The sequence below is a fragment of the Falco rusticolus genome, chromosome 11 (genome assembly GCF_015220075.1).
Source record: "Falco rusticolus isolate bFalRus1 chromosome 11, bFalRus1.pri, whole genome shotgun sequence".
Lineage (NCBI taxonomy): Eukaryota > Metazoa > Chordata > Aves > Falconiformes > Falconidae > Falco > Falco rusticolus.
In genome coordinates, this window is record NC_051197.1 from 24644740 (window position 1) to 24661476 (window position 16737).

At 35.7% G+C, this 16737-nt stretch overlaps 1 long non-coding RNA gene across 2 annotated transcripts; it reads right to left on the minus strand.

The window, feature by feature from the left end:
* Window positions 1-620: 620 nt before the first annotated feature.
* On the minus strand, window positions 621-9861 carry LOC119155826. 2 transcript variants are annotated; one of them, XR_005106856.1, is made up of 4 exons: window positions 9776-9861; window positions 9248-9330; window positions 7570-7646; window positions 621-1627 (listed from the first exon to the last, which is right to left on the minus strand). It is a non-coding gene; the product is annotated as an uncharacterized LOC119155826 (long non-coding RNA). The 2 variants fall into 2 exon arrangements; XR_005106857.1 differs by lacking the exon at window positions 621-1627 and adding an exon at window positions 6083-6369.
* Between the last annotated feature and the right edge of the window lie 6876 nt (window positions 9862-16737).

Consider the following 16737-nt stretch of genomic DNA (forward strand, 5'->3'; position numbering starts at 1 on the left):
TTCTGAAAACTTAAACTTTGAGCCAAACCATTTTGCATCAGTGGAAGACTTACACCCCATATATCCCAAGTAGTCCGCATTTAGAGCAAATTGTGTTTTACTTTGAATAATCGCTTGTTCTTGGCTAAGATAATGTGGTTCAGCACTAGCAGCATATAAAGTCATAATCCTTTACCACTTTGGTGCCATCATACTCTTTTTGTAATTCATCTTGACAGGTAGTAGGCCTATATACCATTATATGATTTGTTTCTTCAATTGTTTATACATCAGTAGAGCACAATGAACACCTGTATTGGAGAACTGGAAGATTTTCAAAGACCTGACTCAGAACAGCACTGAGATATACGAGACTAGACCTTCAACTGTATAAAACAGACCTGGATTAAGCAATTTCTCTACTAAGAGTAACGGAATGGTTTGACTTGGAAGGAAGATCATCTAGTTCCAACCCCCCTGCCATAAGCAGGGACGCATTCCACTAGACCAGGTTGCTCAAGATAATGTAGTCCCTATTTTGCACTGGCAGAGAAAAAATAATTAAATATAATTATTTATTCTTTATCTATTATTTATTTAAACTTTCAAGCTTAAATGAACATTTTCACAACCTTATACTTCTTCCTCTAGAATTAGTCTTTGTAACAGTTACAGTGACAAAAATGATGACTTTCAGAAAAGACAAGTGAAGTAATTAAAACATCTGAGGAGGGAGAAAGTTTTTTAGAATGACTTTTTGGGTTTTTTTCCTCTCCCACAAGGTGTCCCTCACGATTTCTAACAAACAGGAAAAATGTCACTGCACTGCAAGGCTCAAATCGTCTACTATTGAATCACTGTAATCTTTGATTTTGTCAAAGAAAGTTTCTAGATACAGTATGTACCAGCATAAAAAACCCACTAAATCCAGATGGCATAAATGAGATTTGGATTGAAGTGGTTTATTGATTTATTAAGGGTGTCATTAACTGGTAAACAGCGAATCAATCATTGAGGATCACAATTTCAGCAATAAGACAGATACAATGTTAATAGAGATCTACAAATTTCTAAACGTCCTTTTGTAAGTAATGATAAAAACTTCTAGCTGCACACACACACACTCACAGCTGTAAGACTCCCCCACTTCTAGGGGTGCAGGTTCCCATATTTACACATACTGCCTGTGAGTGCCCCAAAAGTCACATGCTGGGGTGGCTTCTGCCAGTGTCAAAACGTATTTAAACTGCTGCTCTGTTATCCTGTTCTCACTCCAAGGTCCCTTATGATTGTTGCATACTTTCCATGCACCTTTCATGATTCTTTTCAAGGTACTTCTTCACTGTTTCAAAGTCTTTTTGTAATTCCCTGGTTGCTCTTCAATCTGGATGATGGTCATCATCATCTTCAGCAGCATCACTGTTTGGGCAAATCCTCTCAGACATTTTTGGCTGTTCCAGTCACACAGAGTTACTCCCACATCACTTCTTGTCAGCTGTTGTTATCCAGGCCAGTGTGTAGGCCTCCTTCCCTGCCCCCAACAGTGCACATTACTTTTTAGCTCAAAGATGGAATGCACACAGCATGAGAGAAAAAAAAGTATTTGGGAAAGAAAGTGAAGTGGGGAAGGCAAAGGAGTAGATCAAACCTGCAAAAATAGATATGAATATAAGGCTCACTTGCATTGAGTCATTCAGACCTAAAATTCATAGTATCTTTTCATAATTAAATGTAATGAATATAATTTTTATAGTTACATCCTTAGTGATTCAGATTATAAAAACACATCACTAAAAGTGAAAGCAATTTGAAATAAACCAAATAAGCTTTTTCAATAATAAGAACGAAGAGACTGTATTAAAGCTGCATGTATTTCAGTTTCTTCTCTTCACCAGTTTTGTTTTTTGTTGACTGTAGAACTATTCCAATCCAGTGGGCTTCTTAATGAAAGTCAAGTTCATCAGTCCTGGTGCTACCATCTGTGTTATTAAAGCAATGCTTTTTCAGTAACGAAAAGGGGTTTTGTTAGATATAAGTAGGTAGGACTTAAGTGTACAGTATATTAATTATTGAACATATAAGAATATACAGGACAGTAATTTCTTTGAGGAATATTGGCTCTGATAGCTTGGTCTTTGAGGAAAGAGTTGGACTGAAAGGTCTTTTTTTCCTTCAGTACATGTATTTTGATTGGATTGGGAAAAAAAAAAAAAAAAAGCTAGGTGAGCCCAGGAAGAATTTCTATTAGTTATCCAGTTGTGTATATCACACATTAATCATTAGAAGACAAAACAGAGGGAAAGAATATTATAAGCATTTAGTTGAATAATTACCAAATTTATTTTTGAATCACTTTTTGCAACGGTGTAATTAAGGTTCAAAAAATGTAGACTACTGTACTCTGACTCACTTCTTATTACAAAACGCAGAAGGAAAGTAAGATTTATTGTGCATAGCTTCTCTCCAAATGTACTAATCAGAATCCAGGTTTCCTGTTTAGAAAAAAACATGATGGGAACAATTTAGTGACTTCTAACTCCTGCTTAACTTCAGATCAAATCTTCTGTCTAAGCTTTTTAAATTATGGAGCTAGCTGGAATGTAACATATGTTATTGTTGATATTGCTTATGTAGAAAACGTCTGACACAAAGCAAAATGAATAGTCAATTTTTAAGCAGTGTAAAAACCATACAATAAAGCACCTTATTTTACTGGTGCCACAACGACGACATTGTTACCAATGTAATTAACAGCCTATGGGTCTAAAAAACCTCATTAAGTCAGCTGAAATACTTCTATGGCCTTTCAAAATAGCCTGCTCCAAACTTCTCCAAATTACTCGTGTATATCAACACAGCGAATATTTTCTTCGGCATCAATTATTTTTACCTTGCTTTCTAAAATCAGGACATTATGACAAAAGAAACATAATTGGTGTACTTAGTCAAATATGCAATGTTTTTAGAATTAGCCTTCAAACATTTATGGCTTATCAAGGGAAGATATAATAATTGATAAGCAAGAATTTTCATAATTGACACTGAATATTGGGCATTTTTTATTCCATACACTGACAATGCTGTCAGGGAAGACTTGCTCTGAATATCTATGATGTGCTTTTTTTCCAGTAGTCAATCATAATCAACAACTCTTGAAGTAGTAATAGTTCAAAATGGCCCCAAGGCTCCATAAAACAAGAACTGCTGAGCTCTGTGACCTTGATCTTTAGAAAAGGTAAAAAGTTTTGAGACCGGATCTGAATAGTAATGTTGATGAGATGCTATTTAAGAGCTTCAGAATTTTCAAATATAACATGTAGGAATTTTGATAAAAGTGTTTAATAGATTCTTAACTTATTGCAGATATTGGTGTCTGTAATTAGATGTAATTGGATCTAGATTTCAGTATACAGCCACTAAAGAAACAAGATAAATGCTGCAGGAAATGTAGTATGACCTTTTCATTATTGCTTTGTCAGTACATCTGTCAAGAGACTTTTCCTCTATTCCAGAGCAGTCAGACATTGCAACGAACTGCAGTAAGGTATAGCTTGTTCTTGGTAAGAAGCCAGACTATGTTACCCAGTAAGGTTCATAATGTACTATAGTCAACAAGATACAAGGTACATACTAAACCCAAATTTGCCTTTTGAAGTAGTAAAGGTCAACAATTTACTGCACTTTAGAAAGGTAGATATGAAAGAACAGAAAAAAACCTCTGCATTTTCCACACCCCTGTTAATATTATTTGTGATTATACTCTAGAATTTTTATTACACAGAACTATTTCTGAAAAAAATTTAATAAGCAATTTTGTAACATCAGCAATGAAAGGCAAATGAGAAACGGCAAGATTTGCAGAAGAAAGAACAGACATAGGCAGACATAGTTTTCTCACAAAAGGAAAAAATTGGTTAGATTTATCGCATTCTGGAGAGTATAATAGTTATGACATTTTTTAGGAAGCTGCTAAAACCATTCTGTCTTCTCAGGTTAAAAGGAATAGTTTCAGAGACAAAAAAAAGCATGTCAGTCCCCAAAAAATTAATAACCTTTTTCAAATGCTTGTTATATAGTAGAGAAAAAGTGACAAACAGAACATGTTCCAGTATACACGTACACATTTTCTAGTCGCTTCATATTACTTCTGAAAGAGTTGCAAAGAGTAAGAAAAGTACAAGACATGTCAGTGGATTGACAGTCCTCTCTATTGGGAATGTTTTAGAGGCTTGCCAATCAAAACCATCATGGCTATAGATTAAGCTAAGACTTAACAGTAATTACCTGCTGCAGCAACACATCCTTGGACAAATATTTGCTACTCATGAGTATTTACGTCTTTATTCTAAGGAATATACAATTGTGACATTTAGAATATTCTTAAACTTTTTACTGGAAATGAAATGTATTTACATTACAGTTGTCTTTCTCTATTCTCCTGGTATTTCACTTAACCTGTTACATCTCTCATTTAATTAAATTACCTAAAATCTTGCAACTGATTATATGCATAGACTGTTAAGCCCAAAGGATGCCCTTTGGAGTCTTTCTACCTCTCATTCTACATCTGAGGCATGAGACTACATTCTTTGGAAAAGAAATTATCTGGTGCAAGTTTCTGGATTTCTTTTTTTAAGTGGAAGAAATAATTTTTTTTATAACTTCCTATTTCACTGGATGTCTTCAATTTTCAGAACATACAGATGGCAGGACATATTTAGCAGAATGCAGCCAGTTATTGAAACATTGTGGGTTCAGCCCCACATTATCAATGCTACAGGATGGCAGAGACCAAAAAGCTATATATATAAGCACAAGTCATCATTCTAAAGAACAATTAATTTCAGGAATCGTCAAGTCTTGTTTACTAGTACACCAGGGAAGAAAGCAGGAAGATTGCTTCCCAGGGTGACATTAAGTACCATTGAGTAATGACACTGTGATTTAGCAAGTACTTCCTTCCTTGTTTAATTCCATGTAACATTTCTAATGCTTTCTGATTCTTCAGTCAGCCCATTCCCATCCTCCCCCAACCCCCTTACAAAGAAGCACCCTGGAAGCCATGCTCAGTTACAGCCCAGTGGCTTGGTTTATTGCCATTTTCTGGAATGGAGTCACACTTTGATATGTCCAGCTACTATTAATTCCTTAAATTTTTCACACAGTGAGTAAAACTGAACTTTCTAAGGCAAACACCTATAGGGCTACTGCAGCTCTCTCTGCTGTGAAAGGTTTTAGTGACACATGATTTTGAGAGCTTAACATCCTACAGATAGTTTACAAATGAAATTGCTCTCAGTGAGGAGAATACAGATTCTTATCTCAGCAATTAAACCATGCTTAGTTGCAAACTTAAACCCTGTGATTTCTCTCCTCGGCTTGACTTGACTCAATAAAATGGACTTAGAAGCACAACAATCTGCAGTAGTCAGGAGGGATCTTAGAGTGAGAAAGGGATAACAGAGCAGCCATCTGAACCTGGTCTAGCACTGGCAGAAGTCGCCCCACCAGTACTGCAAGCTCTGATTAGGGCAGGCAGAGCATCCTCCCCCTTGAAACCCATAAGCAGCCTACATCCAGCTAGAGGAGTGACAACGCAGGGTGCGGCGCAAGGGACCCAAACCTGGGTGTGCACATGTGACTGTGGTGCCTTTCTCACCAGCATGTGGACTGGCAGGGAGCAGCAGGGGTGCACGTGGGGCTGGGGTACACAAAGCTCCAACAGAAGATACGCATAAATAGGGGAACCTCCAGAAGTGGAGGGGGCTGCTTGCAACTCACATGGCCTGCAAGAGGGGGAGCGTGCACCTACTAGTGAGTGTGTGACGAGAACATTTGAGGAGTAGTCACAAAAGGTTTAGAAAATTTTATGTCTTCATTAACATTTCGTGCACACTACTGTAGCTATCCTGAATGACTGGCTCACTGACAGACAGTTAACAAGGTGTCATTAATAAATCATTAGGATGCCCCAATCCTTATTTATTCAGCCTACCTTTCATTTTTATTATATACAAAGCTCTGCTCTGTGTACATGAATAGCCCTGAACAGCCGTATGACACAGCAGAATGGGAAGGAAAGATAACTATACTACTTCTCCCTACTACAGGTATTTATCCTGGCTTGAAAACTGTGCTAGTAGACCTTAAAGCTCTGCACTCGTCTCCAAAAATGTCAGCATACTCACAGCTATCTGCTGCCAAAGTTAGATAAAAAAAGGAATGAACATATAGAGGAGCTCTTGAAGATACCTTTTACCAGGGCCCTTCAAGTTTTTTCAAGTAGTCCTTAGAACAATTAAGTTCTAAGTAAAGCAGGTTCTGACAGGGCTTGTAGCTAGGGTAAATAGATTACTACCTTCAGAGGACAAAACAGAGATCTGAGATCACCTACAAAGAGAAAATGAGAAGGATTTATTTCAGTAGAATTTATTTAATCTACCAAAAAAAAGCTTTACATTGATTAAACTGTTAGCACATGAGGCTAACTGAATTTACAAAAGAAGGCACTTTTAAAAAACACTCTAATAATAACCTGACAAAATCGGGGTAGAGTAACACTACAGCTGTGGTATATTGTTCATAATTTGTACCATTTGAGTGTAGACTTCATGTTTAACAGAAAGTAATTCTCTAACCAAACAGGAAGTAATGGAGTTAAGGTGAAATCTCCTTGATGTAAATAATATAGGTCAGTCATAATGATCCTTCAGATCCTGGAATACAGCTACCTGCCTAATACTTTACATTCCTCCTACCACTGCTAATGTTCCTCTCTTTGCTATGCAGGGGAGGTTTTTTTCCTCAAGCTTAATTATATTTTAACTGAAAGGTTATAAATATGCAGTATTTATAATCACATTTTCATGAAACGCTGGAAATAGGATGAAATCAGTTCCAGAAGAATTAAATAATGAGAAAATGTAACTCAAATAAATCAATTCTGTTTAATATTTATTGTAACTTAATGTAGGAGTCACTAACTTTGAATTTGCAAAATATTTTATAACTTGTGTTTTATCAGTTATTACTGCTGCATATTAAGTCTTCATGTGATTTGTTAGCCTTTTTCTCCAATGTTATTAAAGTGTTCCACAAAGCCTGAACAGCTTTGATTACTTTCTAGAGAGGAATAAGTAACCTATATCAGCCAGTTGCTACAAATTTCATCTGCAAGAACCATGTACAGAAAAAAACCCCCACAGTAGATACAAACATTTAAATTTAAGGGGATTCGGTTATGAAATAAACCTGCAATAGTGAGTAGCTGCACAGTCTTTGACAGTTGTCTTTTATATTATAATAGAACTTTCTCAATGACACCCCTATCACTAACATTGTCATACTGTAAACACCAGTCTCTTGGTATGGTATCTCAATATATACAGCAAACAAACTGAGACAGAAAAGTACCTCAAGCAAAACATTTGCTTCAGGATATCGTGAGTCCCTTAAGGTCCCTAAAGACTTTAATATTACTTTTAATCAGATGTCAATTAGCAAGTTCCTGAAGTTTGGATCTTGATTATAGCCAAACTAATACTCTGACCAGTGACTTTCTCACTAGAAAGAAATGAAAGAATTACTTACCATAGTTGCAGATACATAAAGACTGAGACAGAGATCAATGCAGTGGAAAAACCATCACGAAAAACAATCTTTATTATCTGGTAAACCAGGCACAAATGAAAATCTCTTAATCTTTCTTAATGGCTAAATGTATACTTTTTAAATAATAATAACAACAATAACAATAATAATAACATTAATGATTATAAATAATAATAATTATTATAAAAATAATAACAGTAGTAGTAGTAGTAATAATAATAGTAGTAGTAATAATAATAATAATGATAGAAAACTGTAGGGATAGGAAAATGTACTGGGAAGAAGTAACACCAAAAAGAGCCCTGGGAATCATCAGCCTAAGTTCACAACACGACAATGCAGCAGGAGGTACTAAGTGTAAGCTTTTGTTGCATATTTAAGAGATAAAACAGCTAACTTGAGCCTTTACTTAACATGATGTAAATTGCTATTGCAGTAGTGCCCGAAGTTCACAGTGAAGAAAAAGTTGCAAAAATTTGAAGGGTTCAACTGTAAAGGTCATTGAAGATTTTGAAAATTTGTAAGACTGAAGCATTTTGGTGATTTATTTTACTCGAGAAAAGATGAAAGACTAACGTAATAATAATGTATAAATAATGATATGGAGAATAAAAAGGTGAAGGAATTCAACTTCCAAAAGTTCTTACTTTATGTTATTTAAAGTTCACATCTAAACATTTTGGTTTTCTCCTTTTTTATAGGGCAAGAGGGAGGAAGGGATTAATACTAGTACTGCAGTTCATACATTGACTCTTTGCTGTAACTCCTCTGATATGGTAAGTAATACATACATTACTGCAGTTTGTATGGTGGAGATTTAAACTACTCTCACACAGCAAGTGTAAGCAAAATATTCCTTTTTTATAATAAACTTATATCTATAAACAAAACTGAACTTATATTCAGTACAACACTTGTTGCATACAGATGAGTTCTTCATGTATATATTTATATATAAATACATATATCACATATTACTGCCTGCTTTCATGGATAAACAGGTTTTATTTAGATTAGTGAAACACATTAATTAATCTGCACAGAAAAAATTACAGTGTAAAATGTCTGGAAAATTACTGTAAATTTGCATTTAAGAACATCAAAAGGCATAAGGTTTGTTCCTTCTTATTAAAAAATACCTTGGATCCTTGTTTCAAAATCTTACAGAAATAAAATCAACTTTAACACTTGTAATTTCAGAGATGCAGAAACCAGAGAAAAGAACTGTAGAAATTATAAACTCTATGAAGATTAGATATCGGACCTTTTTCTCCAAAATATGTTCCAGAATAATAAAAGTTTTTGTTGACAGAGATTCTTTGTGACTCCATAGTCTAATTTCTGACCTGGATTTCATGAGTTTAAGCTAGTATGTAAAATATGAGGCAAAGTGTCAAAGAAAGAATAAGGCTCAGGGCAACAGTGACAGCTTTAGAAAAAATAAAAGCAATTCAGAAGAAATTCTGTTAAAATTAAATGGAAATTTGAACTACTGAAGCCATGTAACATGAAAGTAAGTAACAAGTGCTGTGTGCTCTTCATGTAGTGAAACTTGACAACAGACATATGTATAAGGACATCATAAAACAAAGGGATCTGCTTCAATATCATTTCAGATGATCTTTAAGTATGGACCTCTTTGAAAAAAAAACCTTACCTCTAGCATTATATCCCGAGTTATCCATTCATAACTGTGATTCTACAGCACACACGGGAAAACAGCCATCGTGGAAGTATGGTCTAAAATGATTTAGAATAATGAATACTAAAAACATGCCGACAAATTACTGATCAGTTTGATTCCACCATAATTATCATCAGTGAAACTGTTGTGAAGGAAGCAATAGCATCAGTAAGTAGACTCATGGAAAAGCATTCAGTACCAATAAACAACCTGAGGTTCAAATACCTGATGTATTATTTAGTAAAACTTTTTGTAAAAAGAAAACAAAACCCCCAACCACTACAGAATCTTACCGTAACTATCACCGAACTCTAAATTGCTTTTTTTAAGCTGATAAATAACTCTGAACAGATTGTGATACTGTTTGTTGTTTTTTTAAGCACATTCTCTACAATTGAGAGGCACACCAAAAATTAAAGAAAATGTTTCATAATTTGGCTTAACAGGAATTTAGCCTGTATAAGAAAAAAGCATAATGAAAATAACATCACTGCAGCTTACCTGAGAACTAAGTATTACAACACTTGCTTCTGACAAAGCATCAACTTGACCAGATCCCCTTATTACAAAATGTCAAAGCAGAGCTGTCAGGAAAAATGTTCAAAATAATTGATTAATACTCAAATAACTATTATTAAGTATGTTTAACTATCCTAAAAATAGGAAGCAATCAAAAACAAGGAAGAAAACACAGTGGACCAATATTCCACATCTAGTTAATTAAAATCTTACCTTTTCCTCCCACTGACTCACAGAGGTAAGAGCTGGTAATTTTTAGATGCTTTTGTTAAATTAATACAGACCAAGCTTCTCTCTACTTTCATTTGGTAGCCTCAGGATGCAATTACCAGGAATTATTTAGGAGCATTGAGAAACTGCTTGTAATTGGTGATTGTACAGATTTTTGACCATAGTAGCACTTTGCCTCCTTTCCCTTTTGGTTGTGACAGAGAAGCCTCAAAAAAAATCTGAGTTTGAAACTGAAGATATGCATTGTGCAGCAAAATGTTTGATGCTTATGCAAAGCTTATCTGAATTGCCCATACTTCCCAAGACCAGCGAGTCTCATAAGATCTACAGATCTTCCAAATTCCAGACAGTTCAAAAACACCAAGAAAATTGGTTTTAATCTTTGTATGTTGGCAATTCTGTCTCTGCAGACTCCAGCTAAGACCTGCAAATGCAAAGCCATGCACAAGTTAAAAAAAAAAAAAAAAAAAAAAAAAAAGTCTGTACCTTAAACAGTTATTTGATTTTTGAGGACTAGTATCACCTTTTTGGGAGCCCTCAACTGCCACCCTATTGTCAGTCACAGGTCTGCCATATTACTTGCCAGAAGTTAAATGCTTTTAATCACATAACCTGCTTCTGCATCTCCTTGTGGTTTATTTTTGTAGTTTTGTAGACTTTAAATTATTTCTTTATTGTAGCAGGAAATTATGCGCTCCAAAAAATTTAAGCTCTGGCATGGGAAAAAAACCACACAAAATTGCTCTTAAAACAATACTTGAGAAGAAAAGGAAAAAAAAATCATTGTAAATTTCCTTAGAATAATTAATTTCAGTTTTATCATTTCTGCTACAGGAAAACTGGAAAGCAGTTTTAAAACAGGAAACTGATCCTGTTATAATAGTTTTATATTGAAACATCTGATTAAAAGTCCTTAACATTATAGGATCAATTTCTAGAAGAATCTAGTCACTATTAAGATTTAAATAAAAATTAATACATTGTTTCCTCTCAAGTCTCCATTTGTGAGGATAGGTTACTCTCTGAAGAACTGGATATTAAGTGTGCATGATCATCACCACTGCTATATCCCATTTTGAGAAGACAGGCTTACAGTTACGTGACTGTGGCTGTATTTAACAAAATCTTTAAATGCAAAGAATTCAAATACAGCTCTACTCACTTGAACCAATTCGTTAGAAGAACAAGAAATAACAGTAAAGTGCAGACTTGTAACACAACTTTTTTTTGAGAATTATTAAACCACCTTTTCACTCCCAGAAAACCTAGCAGCACAACTGACAGATGGTCAAAATAAAAATGACCGTGAACTACATTTGTTTGATTGCATTGCATTTATTACAAGTGGCCAAATAAAGTTTGACTAAACAAAACAAGGACTGCATATGTCTTCCTCTAGTCTGCCACATGAGGATCTTGGTTTATGCATGGTAGCACTCCCCCCTGAGATTCCTACGTCCAGCTCTCCAGGGGGTTGGTCTCTAACATTCCTTAAAGTCGTTTCTCCTCTTCTGTACGTATTCTGTGGAAAACACACTTACTTTTAGTACTGCTTTTCCTATTAGTATTAAACTTACTATTAGTATGAAAATACTTTATCATTAACTTTTTTTGGAAAATGCAGTCACTCTAAGTTATTAGGAAGCACCTTCTGTTTTAAAAACCAAAAAGGTTTTTGTTTACTGACTTGTATTTCAGTCATCTGGAAGTGAAAATAACACTTGCATGACTGCTGCACAGAGATGTGTCTGTCAATATGACTATACAATCCATCTGTCACATGAAAGCAAAGCACACCCAGCCACATATATGTATGTATATCATACTTGTGTAGGAAGGCAGTTTAGCAAACTGAGCCACACTGCATTTTCTACCACGCTCTTGAGTAGCAGCAGAATGAAATCCCTAACATACAGTTTCAACCATCACAAGTAACCAGTCTGGCACCTCCTGGGAGCAAATGGCTGTTTATAACAAAACCAGAGAAATCCATGCTTACTAACTTGCATGAGGCATCTTGAGATCTGACTTGAGAAAGCAGAGGAAACTGGTTTGCTTATGACATTTGTACTGCACTTGCAACACTTTTCAGCATCTAGTACACATGCTGAATGTCCACCATTCATATTTAGATGGTTTTCAATGTACATGATTATTTCTTTCTCTTTAAATAGAACTTTGTGTCACCTGGAAGTTGGCCTAGCACATCCTGTTAATGTACATTTCACAAGGATTTAAAGGGATTCTGAGATATAGTCTGTATTGCTCCATTTGAGAAGTCAAGCACTTTGTATCTTCTAATCACAGACTAAAATTCTCTGAATTTGGGAAATTCAAGTCCCAGCCCACAACTGTATGAACACCTTTTTGCTATTGATCATTGCACTAGTACCTAAGAATGTGCTGGAATTCAGAAGTACAGAAGCCAGTGTGTAGAATTGTCTCATGGACCATGGTCTGTTCTCAGAGAACACATCTTATCCCCCTCTTCATTTCTAAAATAAAGAAACTGTGTCTAAAGTTTTCAGATTTTGTACTTTCATGGTCTATTGACAAACATGGTTAACAATAAATAATCAAACCCAACTGCCCCTCCGCTCACACCTCTATTTTTAACATTTGAAGTACCTTAGAGTTACTTAGAACTGGATTACTCAATGAATTAAACCAAAATGTATCAATTTGACAATTTCTATGTTCTTTGAAGATTTAAGCTTTTTTTCCTTCCAGACTATAATGGACTCCAAATTCTGAAGCTGCAAGCAGAAGGCCCCCATGTCTGAGAGTATTTCAGTTTCTGCCAAACCATATGGCACATCTTTATTTAAATGTTAACAATTTTCACGTTCAGCATGAACTCTTTGAAGTAATGCTACGTTTGTGTTTGATATAAAATAGTCTGATATAAAACAGCTTAATTAAAAGTTAATTTAGTAAGTTGTCAGTGTGATACAACTATAACTCTTAAGCACGAAACTTTCCAATCAGGACATATTTCTAATTGGTACAAGTGTTACAGTGGTTTTAGAAAATAATTTTCAATTAATTTGGAAGTGCTGTTTCAGTTAATAGAATCAGTGCCTCTTGCTATTTATCTTCAAAGGAATGTTTTGTTTCTAAGCAAATTAAATCCCAAAGGACAAAAAGTTGTATTTTAGCAGGCTCTCCAAATGTTTTCTGTTTGAAATAATTGCAAATGTGCTGGTTGCTTTTAAAGCACATAATATGACTTCATCTTCTGTGCAAAGGTCCATGAAAGACATTTTGGATATACCATTTCCTGGGGGAAACAAATCCATTGTTCGAATAGAAATTACATCAAGATTTCCATACAAAAGCTAATACGCTGCAGTTTTAATGTCAGTCTGACAGTACCTTACTGTTCCTGCCATGTATTTTGTTTACCCTCATCAAAGCTGGACTTGACTGAAAGTAGGTGACACTTCCACTATTCTAAATAGACTACCAGCAGGTGGTCATGTTGAGAAGACTTTTCGAAAAACCTCCCTGAAGTGTAAGTAACAGAAGTTAGCACTACATCCGGGGAAAAATATACTCATAGTCAATTAGCACTTCTGGCAATGTAGCATAAGGGTTGGTGTTTCTGGCAGCAGCATTATCCACAAAACAACATGCAACCTGCTTCTAGAACTGAGTGTAGAACAACCTCTTTGCCAGTGACCTAAATGCAAGATTGTTCCAAGTGACTGCTTGTTTTTGTTCAAGAAGTGCACCTGTCCTGTAAATGTAAAAAAAACACAGATTTGAAATCCCATCCCACTGAATCAAAAACTCATTTGGTTTCTTGACCTAGATGAGAATGCTGTGCATCTTTCTGATATTAGGCTAGATGTTTATGAATTGACGTTCCACTGAAGTGTATCTACCCTGTTCAAGCAGGGCAATATATTTGTTCCATGTCACCTAGCAACGCATACCTGGTCAAAAATACTTTATTAATAAAATAATAATAAAAAAAATACATAGTTCTCTAATTTAAGGTTATTGCTTGTCTATAGCACACTTCTTTCTTTTGGGAGTCAAGCCATTCCTTCACTGCCCCAAGCTACATTTCATTCCTGGTGGTGCAAAGAAGTTACATATGCCTTCTTTCTCCCAAACCAGGAACAGCAAGGTAAGAGCAGGTTCATGTACAAAAACAAGTGCAGCTTTTACAAGTGTGTGTTCAGCTCGTAGAGTCTCCAGACGCCCAGCGATGGAAATTCGTCAGTCACCTATCCAGTCCTTTCTCAGGCTTTGCCTACCTGATTTCTCATGCCCAGCCTTTTCCTAATTTCACAAGTTTCTTTCTCATATTCTCTTAGGCCATCATCACTTATCTAACAGATCATGATGCTCTGATCATCTCAAACCACAGAGCAGTCACTAAGTTTTTCCTCCCTGGAGGCTGAACTGTCACTCCCTGGTTGAAGTATGTGTGGAATGACACAGTTAGAGATTCACACCAGACCTTTATATTTAAGCAAGCTTTAACATTACGGATGCAAACACTGCATTGAAACTAGAGAAGACCCATGCTTCACTTTCCTTAGGTAACTTTAAAGGAATAACACAAGCTAAAGTAACTAATTTCGCATGCAGACTTGACCTCTTCCTGTTCTCCATCTCACAATTCATTTTCTGTGTACTGGCAATCAACCAAGCTCACATAGGCCTACATCATCCAGTAAGTACTGCCTACTATGAACTTCAATAAACCAGAATTGTTCTACTTTATTCTAGAAACTCATTAAACCACCACTATTTGTAACTCAGGTTTCCCGTCAATTTTGATTTGGGGGCACTTGGGAGTGGAAGATACATGCTCCAATACAAATTACAGGAATATAAAAATAATAGCATCATCACACAAGCATTTGCAACAGGCAGAAATTCAAATAAAGAAGTCCTCCAGGTGGTAACAGCCACTTAATCTGCATAATGTGTATCTGTGCATTACATGCAGGGAATCCTTAGTGGTTTTCTCAAATCCGTCTGGACAAGACTATTTGGAACACAATGTGAATACGCTAAAGAACAGACCAGCATCAGGGCTATTTACAAAAATTCCAAGTAAGACTTCAGAACATTAAGTGGTACCTAGGCGAGAAACTAGATTAAAAAGACATGTTAATATAACCTTCCAGTTGATGAAGTTTTTTCTGACAGACTGCAGAGAGATTTACAGCCCAGCATCCATGAAAGAAATGTTTAATTCTACGAACACTTGTTTACTGCTATTGAAAGCTGTCTGAAAAAACACCCCAAACAAACAACCGAAGTATAACATTTATTAGTAATTTTGGAAGAAACTCGGCCTATTCTAAATATTGTTTCACGGGGGAAATGCCTGGGCACACTAGGAAACTGTTGAATTTGACTACTTGCATTGTGATAGAAAGTTCACTTTCCTGTCTAACCGTTCCTAGATGAGGCTTTGCCCTTCAAAATGCAGAAAATGGTAATAAAAGGCAAAAGAGAAAAAGAGAAGCTTTCACTATTTAAAAGTAAGCTGCCTCAAAAGGACAGTCATTGTATTCCTCTGTGTGCCAAGAGCTTCAGCAAAAAAGGCCATTTTGGTATTACTGGGATAAATGCAGGTCAGACCTCTTCTGCTGTGAGCTCAGGGCTGATGGAGAAAAACACGTTGTTCTCAATTTTAAACTAGCCAAGGAGACAAGTTGCTCTTGGGGCTAAAGTGGTAATTTAAAAACCTTTCTGCTCTCGGACTCACTAGAACTGGTCACCTAAAGCTTTCTGTTCAGCTGGAATAAGTCACTTTGTAAGAAATAAAACTTCTCAGTTAGTAAATCTTTACACCTGAGATACCAATGGAGGGTCCCGCGCTGAATCAACTAGAGCACAAACCTTAACTGGCAATCTTCCTATTGTCTACAGAGTACCCTTAATTACCCTGTGCGCCTTATGCCCAGCAAGACAGTCAAACACTCATTTTCGTTCTAATAAAAGATAAATATCAGAGCACCAAAGTTTTCCTTGAAAGGTTCCTTGAAAGGAAGCCTTATTTTCTAGTCAACCCTATCCCTAAACTAGTGTTTTCTCACTGAACAAATTTCTGCAAATCATGTTTTGAGTAAGGACATGAATGGAAGTGAATAGGTCAGTACTTTACCACCTGTCAACAAAGCTGATCAGAAAAAAAGTGAGTTCTAATCCATAAATAGTAGTCACGTTAGCACACTATTATGCTAAAGTAACATTAGCACAGCAGCATGCTTCCAAAATGAGTTCAAGTTTATCCATAAAGGATGCTCTAAAATATATTGAAGAATTTCTGAAAAAAAAAAAAAATAGCCATCCAGCCTAGAAACATGTATTCTAGAACCAAATGGGCTGGAAGAAAATTAAACCTAAGTTTTTGGAACACAGTGTTATGGAAAAGCAGATAATTCACTATGTACCCTACAGCCAGGAAATATTGAAGTCACATGTGTAGTAATTATTTTTGATCAGCTCACCTTCTAACTCTGTGCAAGTATTTACTGCATTTCCCTATTCAGTTCCAGAGAAGACAAAATTACCTCATAGTGAGACTGGCTTAAGGGAATTATGTACTTATTTAATTTCTTTACTTGGAAGAGAATTTAATGGATTAATGTTCCTAATTGACTAGGCATGCAAAACCCTAGTTGTACTATATGTGTGTTGTTATGGTCTAAGGATCATTACCTGTGCCTCCTACCCCATGTATA